This window comes from Squalius cephalus (genome assembly GCF_949319135.1).
Source record: "Squalius cephalus genome assembly, chromosome: 20".
In the NCBI taxonomy this organism is placed as follows: domain Eukaryota; kingdom Metazoa; phylum Chordata; class Actinopteri; order Cypriniformes; family Leuciscidae; genus Squalius; species Squalius cephalus.
This window is the reverse complement of record NC_137141.1, coordinates 32,848,668-32,868,681: the sequence shown is the minus strand read 5'-3', so window position 1 is coordinate 32,868,681 and position 20,014 is coordinate 32,848,668.

The following is a 20,014-nucleotide window of genomic DNA, read 5'->3' as shown; positions in this document are numbered from 1 at the left end:
AGATTACTGTTATAAACATGAACCTCGTCTGAAACGCAAAGGGGGAGGTGTCACTGTAATTTATAGTAATATTTTCAAAATCACTAAGAAATCTAGTTTTAAATATACTTCTTTTGAAGTGTTGGTGCTTAATGTAATAATATATAGTGTAAATGACAAATGAGGTTTGAGATTTGGACTGGCTACTGTATACAGGCCACCAGGGAAGCATAAAGATTTTATCAAAGAATTTACTGACTTTCTATCAGTTACTATTGGCTGCAGATAAAGTACTAATTGTTGGTGATTTTAATATACACATCGATAATGAAAAAGGTGCATTGGGATTGGCATTTAAAGACATTCTGAACTCTATTGGAGTTAGACGACACGTGTCAGGACCTACTCATTGTCGTAATCATACTCTAGATCTAATATTATCACACAGAATAAATGTTGATGCCGTTGAAATTCTGCAGCAAAGCGATGACATCTCAGATCATTATCTAATCTCGTGTAAATTACATTTAGCCAAGGCTGCAAAGCAGAATCTGTGTTACAAATACGTGAGACCTATCACTTCTGCCACTAAAGATTACTTTATTAATAATCTTCCTAATCAGTTTCATCATCTCAGCATCCCGGATAGCTTAGAGGAACTCGATATTGCAACAGAAACTTTTAACTCTCTCTTTTTCAGCACTTTAGACACAGTTGCTCCGTTGCACTTTAAGAAGATTAAAGAAAATAGTCCAACGCCGTGGTACAACGAGCACACTCAGGCACTTAAGAGAGCAGCCAGAAAAATGGAGCGCAACTGGAAGAAAACAAACCTAGAAGTATTTCGCATTTTATGGAAAGAGAGTTCGATTGCATACAGAGGGGCCTTAAAAGCTGCTAGATCTGCTGATTTTTCAACCCTATTTGAAGAAAATAAACAAAAACCTAGGTATTTATTTGAAACAGTGGCTAAACTAACGAAAAAGAAGGCTTCAAGCCCAGAAATTTCCAAGCAACACAGCAGTAATGACTTTCAGAACTTCTTCACTTATAAGATTGATAATATCAGGGACAAAATTATAACTATGCAACCGTCTACTACAGTATCGCATCAGGGAGTGCATTGTAGTCTCCCTAAGGAAAAATTTGATTCATTTATTGCTATAGGAGAGGAAGAATTCGCTAAACTTATTAAATCATCTAAACCGACAACATGTATGTTAGACCCTATACCGACTTAGCTACTGAAAGAGATGCTTCCAGAGGTCATAGATCCTCTTCTTACTATCATCATTTCATCTTTGTCTCTAGGATACGTACCAAAAACCTTTAAGCTGGCTATGATTAAACCGCTTGTTAAAAAAACGCAACTTGATCCTACAGAATTAGTCAATTACAGGCCGTTCTCGAATCTACCTCTTCTGTCAAAGATACTAGAAAAGGCAGTATCTTCACAACTATGTTCCTTTTTAGAAAGAAATGATATCTGCGAGGATTTTCAGTCAGGATTTAGACCGTACCATAGTACCGAGACAGCTCTCATTAGAGTCACAAATGATTTGCTCTTATCATCCGATCGTGGTTGTATCTCTCTATTAGTGTTACTCGGTCTTAGTGCTGCATTTGACACTAATGACCACAACATTCTTTTAAATAGACTTGAAAATTATGTTGGCATTAGTGGAATTGCATTAGCATGGTTTAAATCATACTTATCTGACCGTTATCAGTTTGTAGCAGGAAATGAAGAGATGTCTTATCAATCACAAGTTCAGTATAGCGTACCACAAGACTCAGTACTAGGACCGCTGCTGTTCACTCTGTATATGCTACCATTAGGAGATATCATTAGGAAGCATGGCATTAGCTTTCACTGTTATGCCGATGACACTCAGCTCTATATTTCTTCACAACCTACCGAAAACTACCAATTCACAAAATTAACGGAATGCAGAGCTGATAAAAAAAATTGGATGACTAGTAATTTCCTTCTACTAAATTCTGAAAAAACAGAGATTCTAATTATTGGACAAAAAACTCCCACACGTAATAACCTAGATTACCGTCTAACACTTGATTAGGAACCTGGGTGTGCTCTTTGATACCAATCTTTCATTTGAAAGTCACGTGTCTAGTATCTGTAAAACCGCATGTTTCCATCTTAACCCTCTGAGGTCTGAGCTGTTTTCTGGGCCCTGGAGGTGTTCTGACATGCTCTGACATTTCTGGTTATTTCTGTTACTTGTGACATTATCATGGCTAAAGTCTAATTACACTGTATTCAGCACAAACTCTGCTACAATAATATATCAACAGCATGTATGTAAAAGTTTGCAGTTTTGAGGTAATGACATTTATGCGTGGTTTGTGAAAATACAAAAAAAAATTCTCACTGAAATAAGGCCATGAAACCCCTACTGATTATTTCTTCACAAGACTTTTGAAAATTGTATGACGTAGCCTAGAATATTTGCTGCAAAACTATGTGAAAATCACCCTGACTGCTCATTCAGAGAAGACAATATATTGATTTAAAATTTTTACGACGTGTTTTGTGTGAATAAGCCTTATGCGAGAGCTCATTAATATGTATGGCTTTTCTCACCTGAGAAAGACAAAGACACTCCCTAACGGCCCTATTAGGAGCTATCAGGCCCCTATCATTCTGAGCAACCTTGCACAATACTGTAAATGAGGAGATTTAAAAAAGAATGGCTTTTAAATTGTTTGGATTTATTTACACAACATAATCCAAATAGACACAACAAATGGCAAAAAAGCACTTATTGAAAGACAGAGACCTTTGTGCCATTCCTAAAAACATTGTACATACCTTTCATTTCCAAGGTGTTTGATTTTCACTTTATCATGTTCATGTTCCAGAGACTCATGTGAATGTTGAAGTCGGCAGGACTCAGTGGCATCTGGGCCCTGAAAAAAAAGTGAACTGATATCAAGAGAAAGGCCAGCACGATTTTGGAAATAAATATTAGATTTTTCTGGTAAAAATTGCTTTTTAAAATTCACAAAATACACACACACACACACACACAAATGTTTCCAACAATATATAAAATAATGAACACCAGGTTTGTTGTGCCTTGTAGGCATAAGCTATGCGCAGTGCTGGATAAAATAATAATAACCTATAACAGTATAAATCTTCCAAAATATTTCAGTAACAACCAAGCTAGAGAAAAATATATTGATTATCATGTTACTTCAAATGTTTCCATTCGTTATGATGATATGAAATGAGATAATAGTAAAAACATGAAGCCGTTTGGTGTGTTTTGCTTTTCAAATTTTCAAATGATACATTCAAACGCGATCGCGCTGCAAAATCTGACACATTCAAACGCGATCGCGCTGCAAAATCTGATACATTCAAACGCGATCGCACTCAAATATAAAACATTATGGTTACCATATACATATCTACGTTTGACCAGATATCCACAAACACAGTATGTTTAACAGTAAACACGGGTCTAAATATTACAATATTCCCCATATATCTAGCAACAGTTCAACTGCAATGTGACATTTATGCAACAATAACAAACATGTAAGAATTTCTTACCTTAAATCTTTCTTGTCTTCAAATCGCGTTCTTCTTCTGAGGTAGCCTAAATCCAATGTAAGCTCAGGCGCGTCTTTCAAACTCGACGAAAAGTGAAGTGAAGTGTTTTGGTGTTTTGTTGTTGAGGTAACGAGCGCGTTCGCAGTCCATGTGGTGATTTGCATGTGAATATCTTTTGCGCGAGTGGGCGTGGCCAAATTAACTTTAATGAGCAAGCATTTGAGAAGCTGGACATCTTGTTGGTTTTATACAAATTACTTAAACAGAAAATATTTGTTTTCGTTTTGAACCCGATCATTTAAAAGTACACACTTAAATGTTTATAAAGGTGTATGGCTCATAAATGTGTGACAAGTATTCGCTGAGTTTTGTTTCAGTTTATAGACGTGCTCAAGAAAAAAAAGTTCACCGCGACGGAGAGGCAGAACGCACACCCTGTTTATTTTCTTTATTTTACAAAAGCACAATGTTTTGATTTGATTGTAAGTGGACACATACAAAAGTAGAAATATCACAGATTCTTTTTTTATATTTCTTTTTTCTGTATGACCATAAATGACGGAGTAATTTAAGTATATAGTGCTACAATGTGGAGAAAATCCAGCAAAACGCGCCGGCGCGTTTGCCGACCTCAGAGGGTTAAAAATATATCTAAATTATGCCATATGCTCTCAATGACAAATGCGGAACAAGTAGTTCATGCGTTCATGACCTCAAGGCTAGATTATTGTAATGCTCTACTGGGTGGTTGCCCTGCACGCTTAATAAACAAACTACAGCTGGTCCAAAACGCAGCAGCTCGAGTTCTTACCAGAACCAGGAAGTGTGACCATATTAGCCCTGTTCTGTCAACACTGCATTGGCTCCCTATTAAACATTGTATGAATTTTAAAATATTGCTGATTACTTACAAAGCACTAAATGGTTTAGCGCCGCCAGTACTTGAGCGAGCTCTTAACACATTATAGTCCTTCACGTCCATTGCATCTCTAAATTCCGGCCACTTGATTATACCTTAGAATATCAAAATCAACTGCTCGCGGTAGATCCTTCTCCTATTTAGCACCAAAACTTTGGAACAGTCTTCCTACCATGGTCCGGGAAGCAGACACACTCTTGTCAGTTCAAAGCTAGACTAAAAATACATCTCTTTGACCTAGCATACACTTAACACATTATAGACTTCTATAATTCAATGTTAGGCTGCATAGATCAGGTCATCCGGAACCGTGAACACTTCCCATAAATCCTGATGTACTCGTTACATCATAAGAAGAATGGCATCTATGCTAATTTTAGTGTTTTTGTATATCCCGAGGTTTTCCCGCAGCCTGCCGGATCCAGGCTGTATCCAGATCTGATGAAGGACCTGCGCCTGGACCTGATGTCATAGCGGGGTGCTGAAGTGCCAACTAGTTTCTCCTTATGGAGGATCCCTTTACCACTCTACAGATAAAGCGTTGTCGGGAAAATTCGGTTCGCGTATCTACCCCGAAGTGATACAATTCTGTATCAAACTGTTAAGGCCAGACAAGTAGTTTTTTAAGGCTTGGTTTGTAGGGAATAGGGATGGGAACGACACGGGATTTGGGAAATCGACTGTCGAGGCCCATGTGTCGACTTTTTGTCGGATTGTCGGCCTTTCTTTTCTTTTTTTTAAAGGGGGGGGGGGGTGAAATGCTCATTTTCACTCAATCTCCTGTTAATCTTGAGTACCTATAGAGTAGTATTGCATCCTTCATATCTCAAAGAGTCTTTAATTTTATTATATTTATAAAAGACAGATAGGCTGTCCCGAGTCTTTCCGCAAAAAAACGAGCGTCTGGAGGCGGGCCGTGTGGGCGGTATGCTAACTTATAGCTGTGCTAACCGAGCTAACAACACACAGAGACATTTTTTTTAAGCAGTTTACTCACCAAATGCGATCGCGAACCTTTATCATTGTGACTGCTCGATCCGCAAATCTGTCGATCTGGGCTTTGTTTATAAAACAATCATCGTCAAAATGCAGGGAACAAACAGTCTTAACGTACACAGCTCCGTTGATGCTCTGAAAAAACAAACTCCATCCACTGGTCCACTTAACGCTGGGTTCTTTGGGAATCTGTGCAGGGTTGTCTTGCCCTGGCATACAAAAACACACTTCTTTGGTGACATTGACTTCCAAAACCCGAGCAAACAGCGCTTTGATGGCGTACTGCTTTCACTATCTTGCTCTGGTCTGCGAGTGCGCGCGCGCGCGTCTTTCCGGGAGAAGTGGGGTCAACGGTCAAGTGGCGATCCCATTTAAAAAAAATGATTGTTTTATTTAAAATGTTTTATTTCATTATGGGAAAAGTGGCACTTTATGATGTGTATTTGAATAGGAAATGTAATAAATTAAAAGCCAAAAAAAAAAAATGCAATTTGGAAATCCCACAAGCCCCGCCCCCTCGACATGTCGACACTCTATTTTTTTTGTCGAGTGGAGCATGTGTCGAATGTCGGTCGTTTTGTCGATAAAAAGTCCCATCCCTAGTAGGGAATAACAAACCTGCGCACATATATTCAAACGCGCATACCAATAGACTGAACTCGTAATACGCATGTGCACGCCATCAGCATTCTCACAGGTTTCGCGTTTAAAGTCTGTGTAGTTTCCTGTTAAAACGGTGTTGTGTTAGCGGCCCCTAGGTTAATAACTAATGATCGTTGCGACCGAAGTGAATCAATCAAATTAACTTTAGCTGGAAAATAACTTTATTCAAGAACTGCTATAAAGCCAAAACAATCTCTGTTACTTTAAACTATCCTTGTATCTCTGTAAAGCCGCTTTGGAACAATCTACATTGTTAAAAGCGCTGTTTAAATGAAGATGACATGATATGAAAAAACATGACAATCTGGGGCTCAGGTCAGGAAGCAGACAGACTGGCTTAACCGACCGTCTGCTGGCTGTCTCACGTCACCAAGGTCAGATCCAATCACATAGAGCCTCTTTCACCTAGCTATCATCACATAGAGACTGTGTCTGTTCCCCGAATTTGGAAATCCAAAAAAAAAAAACGTTTCAACCCATCTAAGGTTAAAAATGTAATTGATGTTCAACAAATAAAAAACAGCTATAATACAGATGAGCAAATGATAAAGCTTGGGTTGCTGAATATTCGATCCCTTACTTCAAAAGCACTTATTGTTAATTATATGATTACTGACTATAATCTAGATGTGCTGTGTTTGACAGAAACCTGGCTAAAACCAAACGATTACATTACTTTAAATGAGTCCACCCCGCAAGATTACTGTTATAAACATGAACCTCGTGTGAAACGCAAAGGGGGAGGTGCCACTGTAATTTATAGTAATATTTTCAAATCACTAAGAAATCTAGTTTTAAATATACTTCTTTTGAAGTGTTGGTGCTTAATGTAAAAATATATAGTGTAAATGACAAATGAGGTTTGAGATTTGGGCTGGCTACTGTATACAGGCCACCAGGGAACCATAAAGATTTTATCAAAGAATTTGCTGACTTTCTATCAGTTACTATTGGCTGCAGATAAAGTACTAATTGTTGGTGATTTTAATATACACATCGATAATGAAAAAGGTGCATTCATTGGGATTGGCATTTACAGACATTCTGAACTCTATTAGAGTTAGACAACACGTGTCAGGACCTACTCATTGTCGTAATCATACTCTAGATCTAATATTATCACACAGAATAAATGTTGATGCCGTTGAAATTCTGCAGCAAAGCGATGACATCTCAGATCATTATCTAATCTCGTGTAAATTACATTTAGCCAAGGCTGCAAAGCAGAATCTGTGTTACAAATACGTGAGACCTATCACTTCTGCCACTAAAGATTGCTTTATTAATAATCTTCCTAATCAGTTTCATCATCTCAGCATCCCGGATAGCTTAGAGGAACTCGATATTGCAACAGAAACTTTTAACTCTCTCTTTTTCAGCACTTTAGACACAGTTGCTCCGTTGCACTTAAAGAATATTAAAGAAAATAGCCCAACGCCGTGGTACAACGAGCACACTCAGGCACTTAAGAGAGCAGCCAGAAAAATGGAGCGCAACTGGAAAAAAACAAACCTAGAAGTATTTCGCATTTCATGGAAAGAGAGTTCGATTGCATACAGAGGGGCCTTAAAAGCTGCTAGATCTGCTGATTTTTCAACCCTATTAGAAGAAAATAAACAAAACCCTAGGTATTTATTTGAAACAGTGGCTAAACTAACGAAAAAGAAGGCTTCAAGCCCAGAAATTTCCAAGCAACACAGCAGTAATGACTTTCAGAACTTCTTCACTTATAAGATTGATAATATCAGGGACAAAATTATAACTATGCAACCGTCTACTACAGTATCGCATCAGGGAGTGCATTGTAGTCTCCCTAAGGAAAAATTTGATTCATTTATTGCTATAGGAGAGGAAGAATTCGCTAAACTCATTAAATCATCTAAACCGACAACATGTATGTTAGACCCTATACCGACTTAGCTACTGAAAGAGATGCTTCCAGAGGTCATAGATCCTCTTCTTACTATCATCATTTCATCTTTGTCTCTAGGATACGTACCAAAAACCTTTAAGCTGGCTATGATTAAACCGCTTGCTAAAAAAACGCAACTTGATCCTACAGAATTAGTCAATTACAGGCCGTTCTCGAATCTACCTCTTCTGTCAAAGATACTAGAAAAGGCAGTATCTTCACAACTATGTTCCTTTTTAGAAAGAAATGATATATGCGAGGATTTTCAGTCAGGATTTAGACCGTACCATAGTACCGAGACAGCTCTCATTAGAGTCACAAATGATTTGCTCTTATCATCCGATCGTGGTTGTATCTCTCTATTAGTGTTACTCGGTCTTAGTGCTGCATTTGACACTATTGACCACAACATTCTTTTAAATAGACTTGAAAATTATGTTGGCATTAGTGGAATTGCATTAGCATGGTTTAAATCATACTTATCTGACCGTTATCAGTTTGTAGCAGGAAATGAAGAGATGTCTTATCAATCACAAGTTCAGTATAGCGTACCACAAGACTCAGTACTAGGACCGCTGCTGTTCACTCTGTATATGCTACCATTAGGAGATATCATTAGGAAGCATGGCATTAGCTTTCACTGTTATGCCGATGACACTCAGCTCTATATTTCTTCACAACCTACCGAAAACTACCAATTCACAAAATTAACGGAATGCAGAGCTGATAAAAAAAATTGGATGCCTAGTAATTTCCTTCTACTAAATTCTGAAAAAACAGAGATTCTAATTATTGGGACAAAAAACTCCCACACGTAATAACCTAGAATACCGTCTAACACTTGATTAGGAACCTGGGTGTGCTCTTTGATACCAATCTTTCATTTGAAAGTCACGTGTCTAGTATCTGTAAAACCGCATGTTTCCATCTTAAAAATATATCTAAATTATGCCATATGCTCTCAATGACAAATGCGGAACAAGTAGTTCATGCGTTCATGTCCTCAAGGCTAGGTTATTGTAATGCTCTACTGGGTGGTTGCCCTGCACGCTTAATAAACAAACTACAGCTGGTCCAAAACGCAGCAGCTCGAGTTCTTACCAGAACCAGGAAGTGTGACCATATTAGCCCTGTTCTGTCAACACTGCATTGGCTCCCTATTAAACATTGTATGAATTTTAAAATATTGCTGATTACTTACAAAGCACTAAATGGTTTAGCTCCGCCAGTACTTGAGCGAGCTCTTAACACATTATAGTCCTTCACGTCCATTGCATCTCTAAATTCCGGCCACTTGATTATACCTTAGAATATCAAAATCAACTGCTGGCGGTAGATCCTTCTCCTATTTAGCACCAAAACTTTGGAACAGTCTTCCTACCATTGTCCTGGAAGCAGACACACTCTTGTCAGTTCAAAGCTAGACTAAAAATACATCTCTTTGACCTAGCATACACTTAACACATTATAGACTTCTATAATTGTTAGGCTGCATAGATCAGGTCATCCGGAACCGTGAACACTTCCCATAAATCCTGATGTACTCGTTACATCATAAGAAGAATGGCATCTATGCTAATTTTAGTGTTTTTGTTTATCCCGAGGTTTTCCCGCAGCCTGCCGGATCCAGGCTGTATCCAGATCTGATGAAGGACCTGCGCCTGGACCTGATGTCATAGCGGGGTGCTGAAGTGCCAACTAGTTTCTCCTTATGGAGGATCCCTTTACCACTCTACAGATAAAGCGTTGTCGGGAAAATTCGGTTCGCGTATCTACCCCGAAGTGATACAATTCTGTATCAAACTGTTAAGGCCAGACAAGTAGTTTTTTAAGGCTTGGTTTGTAGGGAATAGGGATGGGAACGACACGGGATTTGGGAAATCGACTGTCGAGGCCCATGTGTCGACTTTTTGTCGGATTGTCGGCCTTTCTTTTCTTTTTTTTAAAGGGGGGGGGGGGGGGGGGGGTGAAATGCTCATTTTCACTCAATCTCCTGTTAATCTTGAGTACCTATAGAGTAGTATTGCATCCTTCATATCTCAAAGAGTCTTTAATTTTATTATATTTATAAAAGACAGATAGGCTGTCCCGAGTCTTTCCGCAAAAAAACGAGCGTCTGGAGGCGGGCCGTGTGGGCGGTATGCTAACTTATAGCTGTGCTAACCGAGCTAACAACACACAGAGACATTTTTTTTAAGCAGTTTACTCACCAAATGCGATCGCGAACCTTTATCATTGTGACTGCTCGATCCGCAAATCTGTCGATCTGGGCTTTGTTTATAAAACAATCATCGTCAAAATGCAGGGAACAAACAGTCTTAACGTACACAGCTCCGTTGATGCTCTGAAAAAACAAACTCCATCCACTGGTCCACTTAACGCTGGGTTCTTTGGGAATCTGTGCAGGGTTGTCTTGCCCTGGCATACAAAAACACACTTCTTTGGTGACATTGACTTCCAAAACCCGAGCAAACAGCGCTTTGATGGCGTACTGCTTTCACTATCTTGCTCTGGTCTGCGAGTGCGCGCGCGCGCGTCTTTCCGGGAGAAGTGGGGTCAACGGTCAAGTGGCGATCCCATTTAAAAAAAATGATTGTTTTATTTAAAATGTTTTATTTCATTATGGGAAAAGTGGCACTTTATGATGTGTATTTGAATAGGAAATGTAATAAATTAAAAGCCAAAAAAAAAAAATGCAATTTGGAAATCCCACAAGCCCCGCCCCCTCGACATGTCGACACTCTATTTTTTTTGTCGAGTGGAGCATGTGTCGAATGTCGGTCGTTTTGTCGATAAAAAGTCCCATCCCTAGTAGGGAATAACAAACCTGCGCACATATATTCAAACGCGCATACCAATAGACTGAACTCGTAATACGCATGTGCACGCCATCAGCATTCTCACAGGTTTCGCGTTTAAAGTCTGTGTAGTTTCCTGTTAAAACGGTGTTGTGTTAGCGGCCCCTAGGTTAATAACTAATGATCGTTGCGACCGAAGTGAATCAATCAAATTAACTTTAGCTGGAAAATAACTTTATTCAAGAACTGCTATAAAGCCAAAACAATCTCTGTTACTTTAAACTATCCTTGTATCTCTGTAAAGCCGCTTTGGAACAATCTACATTGTTAAAAGCGCTGTTTAAATGAAGATGACATGATATGAAAAAACATGACAATCTGGGGCTCAGGTCAGGAAGCAGACAGACTGGCTTAACCGACCGTCTGCTGGCTGTCTCACGTCACCAAGGTCAGATCCAATCACATAGAGCCTCTTTCACCTAGCTATCATCACATAGAGACTGTGTCTGTTCCCCGAATTTGGAAATCCAAAAAAAAAAAACGTTTCAACCCATCTAAGGTTAAAAATGTAATTGATGTTCAACAAATAAAAAACAGCTATAATACAGATGAGCAAATGATAAAGCTTGGGTTGCTGAATATTCGATCCCTTACTTCAAAAGCACTTATTGTTAATTATATGATTACTGACTATAATCTAGATGTGCTGTGTTTGACAGAAACCTGGCTAAAACCAAACGATTACATTACTTTAAATGAGTCCACCCCGCAAGATTACTGTTATAAACATGAACCTCGTGTGAAACGCAAAGGGGGAGGTGCCACTGTAATTTATAGTAATATTTTCAAATCACTAAGAAATCTAGTTTTAAATATACTTCTTTTGAAGTGTTGGTGCTTAATGTAAAAATATATAGTGTAAATGACAAATGAGGTTTGAGATTTGGGCTGGCTACTGTATACAGGCCACCAGGGAACCATAAAGATTTTATCAAAGAATTTGCTGACTTTCTATCAGTTACTATTGGCTGCAGATAAAGTACTAATTGTTGGTGATTTTAATATACACATCGATAATGAAAAAGGTGCATTCATTGGGATTGGCATTTACAGACATTCTGAACTCTATTAGAGTTAGACAACACGTGTCAGGACCTACTCATTGTCGTAATCATACTCTAGATCTAATATTATCACACAGAATAAATGTTGATGCCGTTGAAATTCTGCAGCAAAGCGATGACATCTCAGATCATTATCTAATCTCGTGTAAATTACATTTAGCCAAGGCTGCAAAGCAGAATCTGTGTTACAAATACGTGAGACCTATCACTTCTGCCACTAAAGATTGCTTTATTAATAATCTTCCTAATCAGTTTCATCATCTCAGCATCCCGGATAGCTTAGAGGAACTCGATATTGCAACAGAAACTTTTAACTCTCTCTTTTTCAGCACTTTAGACACAGTTGCTCCGTTGCACTTAAAGAATATTAAAGAAAATAGCCCAACGCCGTGGTACAACGAGCACACTCAGGCACTTAAGAGAGCAGCCAGAAAAATGGAGCGCAACTGGAAAAAAACAAACCTAGAAGTATTTCGCATTTCATGGAAAGAGAGTTCGATTGCATACAGAGGGGCCTTAAAAGCTGCTAGATCTGCTGATTTTTCAACCCTATTAGAAGAAAATAAACAAAACCCTAGGTATTTATTTGAAACAGTGGCTAAACTAACGAAAAAGAAGGCTTCAAGCCCAGAAATTTCCAAGCAACACAGCAGTAATGACTTTCAGAACTTCTTCACTTATAAGATTGATAATATCAGGGACAAAATTATAACTATGCAACCGTCTACTACAGTATCGCATCAGGGAGTGCATTGTAGTCTCCCTAAGGAAAAATTTGATTCATTTATTGCTATAGGAGAGGAAGAATTCGCTAAACTCATTAAATCATCTAAACCGACAACATGTATGTTAGACCCTATACCGACTTAGCTACTGAAAGAGATGCTTCCAGAGGTCATAGATCCTCTTCTTACTATCATCATTTCATCTTTGTCTCTAGGATACGTACCAAAAACCTTTAAGCTGGCTATGATTAAACCGCTTGTTAAAAAAACGCAACTTGATCCTACAGAATTAGTCAATTACAGGCCGTTCTCGAATCTACCTCTTCTGTCAAAGATACTAGAAAAGGCAGTATCTTCACAACTATGTTCCTTTTTAGAAAGAAATGATATATGCGAGGATTTTCAGTCAGGATTTAGACCGTACCATAGTACCGAGACAGCTCTCATTAGAGTCACAAATGATTTGCTCTTATCATCCGATCGTGGTTGTATCTCTCTATTAGTGTTACTCGGTCTTAGTGCTGCATTTGACACTATTGACCACAACATTCTTTTAAATAGACTTGAAAATTATGTTGGCATTAGTGGAATTGCATTAGCATGGTTTAAATCATACTTATCTGACCGTTATCAGTTTGTAGCAGGAAATGAAGAGATGTCTTATCAATCACAAGTTCAGTATAGCGTACCACAAGACTCAGTACTAGGACCGCTGCTGTTCACTCTGTATATGCTACCATTAGGAGATATCATTAGGAAGCATGGCATTAGCTTTCACTGTGATGCCGATGACACTCAGCTCTATATTTCTTCACAACCTACCGAAAACTACCAATTCACAAAATTAACGGAATGCAGAGCTGATAAAAAAAATTGGATGCCTAGTAATTTCCTTCTACTAAATTCTGAAAAAACAGAGATTCTAATTATTGGGACAAAAAACTCCCACACGTAATAACCTAGAATACCGTCTAACACTTGATTAGGAACCTGGGTGTGCTCTTTGATACCAATCTTTCATTTGAAAGTCACGTGTCTAGTATCTGTAAAACCGCATGTTTCCATCTTAAAAATATATCTAAATTATGCCATATGCTCTCAATGACAAATGCGGAACAAGTAGTTCATGCGTTCATGTCCTCAAGGCTAGGTTATTGTAATGCTCTACTGGGTGGTTGCCCTGCACGCTTAATAAACAAACTACAGCTGGTCCAAAACGCAGCAGCTCGAGTTCTTACCAGAACCAGGAAGTGTGACCATATTAGCCCTGTTCTGTCAACACTGCATTGGCTCCCTATTAAACATTGTATGAATTTTAAAATATTGCTGATTACTTACAAAGCACTAAATGGTTTAGCTCCGCCAGTACTTGAGCGAGCTCTTAACACATTATAGTCCTTCACGTCCATTGCATCTCTAAATTCCGGCCACTTGATTATACCTTAGAATATCAAAATCAACTGCTGGCGGTAGATCCTTCTCCTATTTAGCACCAAAACTTTGGAACAGTCTTCCTACCATTGTCCGGGAAGCAGACACACTCTTGTCAGTTCAAAGCTAGACTAAAAATACATCTCTTTGACCTAGCATACACTTAACACATTATAGACTTCTATAATTGTTAGGCTGCATAGATCAGGTCATCCGGAACCGTGAACACTTCCCATAAATCCTGATGTACTCGTTACATCATAAGAAGAATGGCATCTATGCTAATTTTAGTGTTTTTGTTTATCCCGAGGTTTTCCCGCAGCCTGCCGGATCCAGGCTGTATCCAGATCTGATGAAGGACCTGCGCCTGGACCTGATGTCATAGCGGGGTGCTGAAGTGCCAACTAGTTTCTCCTTATGGAGGATCCCTTTACCACTCTACAGATAAAGCGTTGTCGGGAAAATTCGGTTCGCGTATCTACCCCGAAGTGATACAATTCTGTATCAAACTGTTAAGGCCAGACAAGTAGTTTTTTAAGGCTTGGTTTGTAGGGAATAACAAACCTGCGCACATATATTCAAACGCGCATACCAATAGACTGAACTCGTAATACGCATGTGCACGCCATCAGCATTCTCACAGGTTTCGCGTTTAAAGTCTGTGTAGTTTCCTGTTAAAACAGTGTCGTGTTAGCGGCCCCTAGGTTAATAACTAATGATCGTTGCGACCGAAGTGAATCAATCAAATTAACTTTAGCTGGAAAATAACTTTATTCAAGAACTGCTATAAAGCCAAAACAATCTCTGTTACTTTAAACTATCCTTGTATCTCTGTAAAGCCGCTTTGGAACAATCTACATTGTTAAAAGCGCTGTTTAAATGAAGATGACATGATATGAAAAAACATGACAATCTGGGGCTCAGGTCAGGAAGCAGACAGACTGGCTTAACCGACCGTCTGCTGGCTGTCTCACGTCACCAAGGTCAGATCCAATCACATAGAGCCTCTTTCACCTAGCTATCATCACATAGAGACTGTGTCTGTTCCCCGAATTTGGAAATCCAAAAAAAAAAAACGTTTCAACCCATCTAAGGTTAAAAATGTAATTGATGTTCAACAAATAAAAAACAGCTATAATACAGATGAGCAAATGATAAAGCTTGGGTTGCTGAATATTCGATCCCTTACTTCAAAAGCACTTATTGTTAATTATATGATTACTGACTATAATCTAGATGTGCTGTGTTTGACAGAAACCTGGCTAAAACCAAACGATTACATTACTTTAAATGAGTCCACCCCGCAAGATTACTGTTATAAACATGAACCTCGTGTGAAACGCAAAGGGGGAGGTGCCACTGTAATTTATAGTAATATTTTCAAATCACTAAGAAATCTAGTTTTAAATATACTTCTTTTGAAGTGTTGGTGCTTAATGTAAAAATATATAGTGTAAATGACAAATGAGGTTTGAGATTTGGGCTGGCTACTGTATACAGGCCACCAGGGAACCATAAAGATTTTATCAAAGAATTTGCTGACTTTCTATCAGTTACTATTGGCTGCAGATAAAGTACTAATTGTTGGTGATTTTAATATACACATCGATAATGAAAAAGGTGCATTCATTGGGATTGGCATTTACAGACATTCTGAACTCTATTAGAGTTAGACAACACGTGTCAGGACCTACTCATTGTCGTAATCATACTCTAGATCTAATATTATCACACAGAATAAATGTTGATGCCGTTGAAATTCTGCAGCAAAGCGATGACATCTCAGATCATTATCTAATCTCGTGTAAATTACATTTAGCCAAGGCTGCAAAGCAGAATCTGTGTTACAAATACGTGAGACCTATCACTTCTGCCACTAAAGATTGCTTTATTAATAATCTTCCTAATCAGTTTCATCATCTCAGCATCCCGGATAGCTTAGAGGAACTCGATATTGCAACAGAAACTTTTAACTCTCTCTTTTTCAGCACTTTAGACACAGTTGCTCCGTTGCACTTTAAGAAGATTAAAGAAAATAGTCCAACGCCGTGGTACAACGAGCACACTCAGGCACTTAAGAGAGCAGCCAGAAAAATGGAGCGCAACTGGAAAAAAACAAACCTAGAAGTATTTCGCATTTCATGGAAAGAGAGTTCGATTGCATACAGAGGGGCCTTAAAAGCTGCTAGATCTGCTGATTTTTCAACCCTATTAGAAGAAAATAAACAAAACCCTAGGTATTTATTTGAAACAGTGGCTAAACTAACGAAAAAGAAGGCTTCAAGCCCAGAAATTTCCAAGCAACACAGCAGTAATGACTTTCAGAACTTCTTCACTTATAAGATTGATAATATCAGGGACAAAATTATAACTATGCAACCGTCTACTACAGTATCGCATCAGGGAGTGCATTGTAGTCTCCCTAAGGAAAAATTTGATTCATTTATTGCTATAAGAGAGGAAGAATTCGCTAAACTCATTAAATCATCTAAACCGACAACATGTATGTTAGACCCTATACCGACTTAGCTACTGAAAGAGATGCTTCCAGAGGTCATAGATCCTCTTCTTACTATCATCATTTCATCTTTGTCTCTAGGATACGTACCAAAAACCTTTAAGCTGGCTATGATTAAACCGCTTGTTAAAAAAACGCAACTTGATCCTACAGAATTAGTCAATTACAGGCCGTTCTCGAATCTACCTCTTCTGTCAAAGATACTAGAAAAGGCAGTATCTTCACAACTATGTTCCTTTTTAGAAAGAAATGATATCTGCGAGGATTTTCAGTCAGGATTTAGACCGTACCATAGTACCGAGACAGCTCTCATTAGAGTCACAAATGATTTGCTCTTATCATCCGATCGTGGTTGTATCTCTCTATTAGTGTTACTCGGTCTTAGTGCTGCATTTGACACTATTGACCACAACATTCTTTTAAATAGACTTGAAAATTATGTTGGCATTAGTGGAATTGCATTAGCATGGTTTAAATCATACTTATCTGACCGTTATCAGTTTGTAGCAGGAAATGAAGAGATGTCTTATCAATCACAAGTTCAGTATAGCGTACCACAAGACTCAGTACTAGGACCGCTGCTGTTCACTCTGTATATGCTACCATTAGGAGATATCATTAGGAAGCATGGCATTAGCTTTCACTGTTATGCCGATGACACTCAGCTCTATATTTCTTCACAACCTACCGAAAACTACCAATTCACAAAATTAACGGAATGCAGAGCTGATAAAAAAAATTGGATGACTAGTAATTTCCTTCTACTAAATTCTGAAAAAACAGAGATTCTAATTATTGGGACAAAAAACTCCCACACGTAATAACCTAGAATACCGTCTAACACTTGATTAGGAACCTGGGTGTGCTCTTTGATGCCAATCTTTCATTTGAAAGTCACGTGTCTAGTATCTGTAAAACCGCATGTTTCCATCTTAAAAATATATCTAAATTACGCCATATGCTCTCAATGACAAATGTGGAACAATTAGTTCATGCGTTCATGACCTCAAGGCTAGATTATTGTAATGCTCTACTGGGTGGTTGCCCTGCACGCTTAATAAACAAACTACAGCTGGTCCAAAACGCAGCAGCTCGAGTTCTTACCAGAACCAGGAAGTATGACCATATTAGCCCTGTTCTGTCAACACTGCATTGGCTCCCTATTAAACATTGTATGAATTTTAAAATATTGCTGATTACTTACAAAGCACTAAATGGTTTAGCTCCGCCAGTACTTGAGCGAGCTCTTAACACATTATAGTCCTTCACGTCCATTGCATCTCTAAATTCCGGCCACTTGATTATACCTTAGAATATCAAAAATCAACTGCTGGCGGTAGATCCTTCTCCTATTTAGCACCAAAACTTTGGAACAGTCTTCCTACCATTGTCCGGGAAGCAGACACACTCTTGTCAGTTCAAAGCTAGACTAAAAATACATCTCTTTGACCTAGCATACACTTAACACATTATAGACTTCTATAATTCAATGTTAGGCTGCATAGATCAGGTCATCCGGAACCGTGAACACTTCCCATAAATCCTGATGTACTCGTTACATCATAAGAAGAATGGCATCTATGCTAATTTTAGTGTTTTTGTTTATCCCGAGGTTTTCCCGCAGCCTGCCGGATCCAGGCTGTATCCAGATCTGATGAAGGACCTGCGCCTGGACCTGATGTCATAGCGGGGTGCTGAAGTGCCAACTAGTTACTCCTTATGGAGGATCCCTTTACCACTCTACAGATAAAGCGTTGTTGGGAAAATTCGGTTCGCGTATCTACCCCGAAGTGATACAATTCTGTATCAAACTGTTAAGGCCAGACAAGTAGTTTTTTAAGGCTTGGTTTGTAGGGAATAACAAACCTGCGCACATATATTCAAACGCGCATACCAATAGACTGAACTCGTAATACGCATGTGCACGCCATCAGCATTCTCACAGGTTTCGCGTTTAAAGTCTGTGTAGTTTCCTGTTAAAACAGTGTCGTGTTAGCGGCCCCTAGGTTAATAACTAATGATCGTTGCGACCGAAGTGAATCAATCAAATTAACTTTAGCTGGAAAATAACTTTATTCAAGAACTGCTATAAAGCCAAAACAATCTCTGTTACTTTAAACTATCCTTGTATCTCTGTAAAGCCGCTTTGGAACAATCTACATTGTTAAAAGCGCTGTTTAAATGAAGATAACATGATATGAAAAAACATGACAATCTGGGGCTCAGGTCAGGAAGCAGACAGACTGGCTTAACCGACCGTCTGCTGGCTGTCTCACGTCACCAAGGTCAGATCCAATCACATAGAGCCTCTTTCACCTAGCTATCATCACATAGAGACTGTGTCTGTTCCCCGAATTTGGAAATCCAAAAAAAAAAAAACATTTCAACCCATCTAAGGTTAAAAATGTAATTGATGTTTAACAAATAAAAAACAGCTATGATACAGATGAGCAAATGATAAAGCTTGGGTTGCTGAATATTCGATCCCTTACTTCAAAAGCACTTATTGTTAATTATATGATTATTGACTATAATCTAGATGTGCTGTGTTTGACAGAAACCTGGCTAAAACCAAACGATTACATTACTTTAAATGAGTCCACCCCCCAAGATTACTGTTATAAACATGAACCTCGTGTGAAACGCAAAGGGGGAGGTGCCACTGTAATTTGTAGTAATATTTTTAAAATCACTAAGAAATCTAGTTTTAAATATACTTCTTTTGAAGTACAAATGAGGTTTGAGATTTTGGCTGGCTACTGTATACAGGCCACCAATTTGCTGACTTTCTATCAGAGTTACTATTGGCTGCAGATAAAGTACTACTTGTTGGTGATTTTAATATACACATCGATAATGAAAAAGGTGCATTGGGATTGGCATCAAAGACATTCGGAACTCTATTGGAGTTCTGCATGTTTCCATCTTAAAAATATATCTAAATTACGCCATATGCTCTCAATGACAAATGCGGAACAATTAGTTCATGCGTTCATGACCTCAAGGCTAGATTATTGTAATGCTCTACTGGGTGGTTGCCCTGCACGCTTAATAAACAAACTACAGCTGGTCCAAAACGCAGCAGCTCGAGTTCTTACCAGAACCAGGAAGTATGACCATATTAGCCCTGTTCTGTCAACACTGCATTGGCTCCCTATTAAACATTGTATGAATTTTAAAATATTGCTGATTACTTACAAAGCACTAAATGGTTTAGCTCCGCCAGTGCTTGAGCGAGCTCTTAACACATTATAGTCCTTCACGTTCATTGCATCTCTAAATTCCGGCCAGTTGATTATACCTTAATATCAAAATCAACTGCTGGCGGTAGATCCTTCTCCTATTTAGCACCAAAACTTTGGAACA